This window comes from Lotus japonicus, chromosome 1 (assembly GCF_012489685.1).
Source record: "Lotus japonicus ecotype B-129 chromosome 1, LjGifu_v1.2".
Lineage (NCBI taxonomy): Eukaryota > Viridiplantae > Streptophyta > Magnoliopsida > Fabales > Fabaceae > Lotus > Lotus japonicus.
The window spans coordinates 27,779,307-27,783,876 of NC_080041.1; the positions used below are offsets into that span (position 1 = coordinate 27,779,307).

The window sequence follows — 4,570 nt, forward strand, 5'->3', positions numbered from 1 at the left end:
GGTTCCACCGTTGCTGGTGCTAGGATTGACTCGTTGTTGTCCATACCTTTGTTTGGTGTAAGAGGCACGCGGGCAGAAATGGTCCCACCGTTGCTGGTGCTAGGATTGATCCGTTTGATGTCCATCCGTTTCCGGATTGCATATTGGTTGACTGGGTTAACCTGCATATCATTTCATGCAACATGCATACTGATTTAGTTGATGAGTGTGTGTGATACTTGTTAATTCTATTTGAGGCATGTTAACTGTGATTTACTGTCGTTTATGTTCATTGAGAAATATGCAACCCTAGGATGTTATCCCTAGCTATAAGCCTAAGTGGCTATTTCCTTATCTGTATCTATCGGTGGTATTATTTATATAATTCTTTGGAGTTGACCCTCGCGTCTTCTGTGTGTGCTTTGGCGGACAAACGCCCATTGTCAGATGTCTTTGGCGGGCTAGTTCATGATGGTTCACCCTTCGGGGGGAACTAGGTTGGGATGCTGGAACAGGAGCGCGTCGCGGTAGCGAGAGGATGACGGATGGTGTACATAGACTAGGTCGTTCTGGATTTCGAATTCGGACGACGATCATGCTAGTATGTAGGTTTTAGTGCTGGTGTGAGCTCCTTAAGATGGGATTAGTGTAGGAGTAGAGTCTTAGCTCTGAACATCATTTGTTTCTTTTGGGACAGGGTAGTTTCCCACCTATAGCTTTTTCTGTGGTTTCTTTACAGGAATCACAGAGAGTTGGTTGGACTTAGGAGGTCTTGCTTCAGGCCGATGGGCCAGCTGATTCTCAGTTTTGAGGGATGGTGTTGCGGACACTTCACCTTTACTTTCAGTCTGTACATATTGCCTTCGGGCGCTACACTTTTCTTTCCGTCACTGGAGGTTACTCGTGACGAGGTTGTTACTTACAGCGGGGGCTGTATTATATATTGTACATTAGTTCTGTTGCTTGTCGCTTTTGGGTTTGATTTAATTCAGTCTTGTCTTAGTTATTATCGAAAAAAAATATTCACGTTTTTCCGCATTAAGTTTACTTTTGGTTACTAAAGTGACGCCACCGAAATCGGGGTGTTACAAACAATGCCTAAGTAAGCTGGTAGAGGACAACGTCGACCTCTTTAGTGGGGAGCAAGGAGGAACCATTTCCAGGGAGTTGCTCATATTAGAGCAGCTCTCTGGGAAGGCTGGAGAAAAGGACAAACAGTGGGAGAATCGCCACGATAAGAGGAAATGGGAACAGTTAGTGGATGGAAGTAAGAGGCCAATGAAGTCAGCCCGACATGCCGAGTGGGTGGACGAGCAACGATAGACTCCTTCCTACGACAAGAAGGTCAAGCAGGGCGACGAGGATGGAATACTGGGTGTAATACTCTGAACAAGGAAACAACTAGGAAGCTAGGACTAAAAATAAAGATGCACTCTTTTTCTCCGACACGGGAGTTTTTTAACGAGGCATCCCTTGATGTAAAAATTTAAACAAATCAAATACAAAAGGATATTCTTAGCAATACTCCTGGCTATCGAATTGAGACGGTAGCCTGGTGGGAAAAATTCCCTGAAGGTGGCGATCCCAACTCGACCTTGATGTTTGGGGATCGCTCCGGAAAGTCCGGCGCTGACCGTAGCCCCTGTAGGCGACGTGTGCGGATGAGCTTCCCGTCGCCACTCGTTGGCGGCGTGCGCGAATAAAGCTCTTTATCCAAAGAACCTCCCCGAAATTTGGGCGAGTCGAGTCTTCCTGAAACACGGGAAGCATTTTTAACTCATATGGCCATTGGGCCCCGAGCAACTGTAAGTCCCCACCTAATAAGGCTGGAGGGGTCGCACCTGCTCTTACGGGAAATTATGGTGCGAACAAAAGCCTCGGTAAAATACCGAGCAGAAGTCCTAGTTATACGTAGCACACTCTCGAAAAATACTCACACAAAACTGGGAGACTAGCACGGAAAACACGTGCCAGGCGACGAAGAACGAAAGGCGAAGATAAGTAGCGGGCCGCCCGCCTCGCCCGCTTAACTATCCTTCGCTCATTTAATTATTCATTCATTTCTTCATTTATCTGTTTACGTCATGACGATTTACTAACTCGGTTATTTGTTTGCTCGTACGATTCATAATGGTGCACGTCAAAAAAATTTGGGAAACAAAACGTTTTTTTCAAATACTTGACTTTATACATTCAAAAAGGAGTATCTCTCCTCATTTTCCTACATTCCTTGCGTTGCTATGATCTCTTGATGACCCTATATTAGTAGTGTTTTTAGAGTCATTTCTTTGATAGTTTTGAGTTTTTTTGTTGAGTCTCATGTAGTGTTTCATGCATTCTCATGCATTTTTATCTTTTCTTAAGTCTTTGTTTTGTTTTGGTAATTTTGTAGTTTTATAGGGAGTTTTCTTGCATTTTAAGTTAAGTTTATGACTTGTATGATTTTCTTTTGTTTTTTTGAAGGACCTCTTGTGCTAATGAGCTCTTTGAGCTTCTAGGTTCTTCCTTGACTTGTTGGTTAGGTTTGGAGAGCAGAAACTGAAGGTAATAGAAGGCCAAGAAGCATGGATTTGAAGGAGGACTTAAAGAGGGCTGAAGGGGAGTTACAAGAAGCTGAAAAGTTCATTCCAGCGAAGCTTGAGCGCCTAGGCGCTGTGAATTGACGCCTAGGCCCTAGTGCAATTTCCTGAAGGTCAAGGAATTGGCTCCCAGGCGCTGGGAATTGGCGCTAGGCGCCAATTAAGCTCCAGAGAGCATGTTTTTGCATGCAATTGGCGCTCAGGCGCTCTGAATTGGCGCCTGAGCGCCCAAACTCGTATTTTGTGGCTATAAATAAGGCTTAGGCCAATTTCTTAGGGGGATTAGACATTTTCACTCATTTTGGACCAAGTTTGAGAGCTGAGGAGAACCTTGGGGCTGTAGGAAGGCTTCCAACTTGTATTTTTCTCAGGTTTTCATTACATTTTCTGTATGAATTCACTAGCCATGCGTGGCTAGTTTCCTTTTTTGCTTTGGGTTAAGAGATTCTATGAAGTTTTAGTTTGTTAAATCCTATCTCTATGCATGAGTTCTTGATTTAATCTTGTATTTCATTTCCTTTATGCATGTTATACTTGTTTCTAGGCATAGAGTGAGGGGAGGGTTTTGTTGGCCTGAATATACATGCTTATAAACCTCTTATGAATGTTTAAGTACACAAGGAATTGGGCTTAACTTTCAGTTTGAGAGAATTACTTTTGTGAGGAATCAACTAGTAAGTACATAGGCTATAGCAACAAGAGATAAATAAAGGTGTCACATGCATAGGATAGGTGGACTAAAGTGGATTAGATGATCAACAACCCAAGGCAATTTTCTATCAATTGTTATTTACAACATTATCCACATTGCTCTTTTGCAAAACTTTTGTCACAAACAACCAAAACCAATTTCTGAATTTTATTCCTTTAGAAACTTGCAAACTTTAGGCCTAAATCAACAATTCTCACTCACAATCCCTGTGGTTCAATATTTTAAAACCCGAAGGTATTCGTACACTTGCGAATTGACCAACAAGTTTTTGGCGCCGTTGCCGGGGATTGTTTGTGGTTTTCGGTTTAAGTTAAAGAGTTTGTTTGTTTGTTTTACTAAGCATTGCATTGAATAGGTGCTACTAACCTTTTCTTTGTTTTTGTGATTTCAGTTTATGCACGGTAGACTTGGCACAGATCCATTGTTGTTTGATCCGGAGTCAGAGCGTACTCTCCATCATCGTCGAGCTCAGCAAAGAGCTGCTGAGATAGCCTCCATGGCTGTCCATATGACGGAGGAGGAATTGCAAGCCCACATTGAAGAGAGAGTGAATGAGGCTATTGCCCAAAGACTTCAAGAGCAAGAAGCGGAGAATGCCAATCGTTCTCTTAGAGACCTCACCTCGGCTGCCATGAGCTACGATTATCCGGGCAGCATAGTTTCCCCCGATGGCACGAGAAATTTCGAGTTGAGGCCGGCATTCATTAATTTGGTGAGTCAAAATCAGTATGGTGGAGGTGCTCTTGAAGATCCTCATGCACACATGGAGCGATTTATCCGCAATTGCAACACTTACCGAGTTCAAATGTTTCAGCGGAAACCATCCGCTTGAGTTTGTTCCCTTTTTCTTTGAGGGACACTGCTGAAGAATGGTTGAATTCACAGCCCCAAGGTAGCATCACATCTTGGGAAGACTTGGCTGAGAAATTCACCACAAGGTTTGTTCCAAGAGCCCTCTTGAGAAAGCTCAAGAACGACATCATGACTTTTGCTCAATCCACCGATGAGAATCTTTATGAAGCTTGGGAAAGGTTCTAAAAGCTCTTGAGGAGGTGTCCTCAACACAACCTCACCCAAGCTGAACAAGTAGCAAAGTTCTATGATGGTCTCCAATACTCTTCGAGGTTTGGCTTGGATGCGGCTTCAAGCGGTGAGTTCGATGCCTTACTTCCACAAGTGGGGTACGAGTTGATTGAAAAAATGGCTATAAGAGCCATAAACTCAAGTAATGAACGCCAAGCCCGAAGAGGAGTCCTAGAGGTTGAGGCTTATGATCAGCTCATGGCCTCCAACAAGCAAC

The 4,570-nt window shown here is 43.6% G+C and overlaps 1 non-coding gene across 1 annotated transcript; it reads right to left on the reverse strand.

Moving 5' to 3' along the window:
* Window positions 1-4,233: 4,233 nt before the first annotated feature.
* Window positions 4,234-4,340, reverse strand: LOC130734897 (small nucleolar RNA R71). The gene has a single exon (XR_009018233.1). It is a non-coding gene; the product is annotated as a small nucleolar RNA R71 (small nucleolar RNA).
* Between the last annotated feature and the right edge of the window lie 230 nt (window positions 4,341-4,570).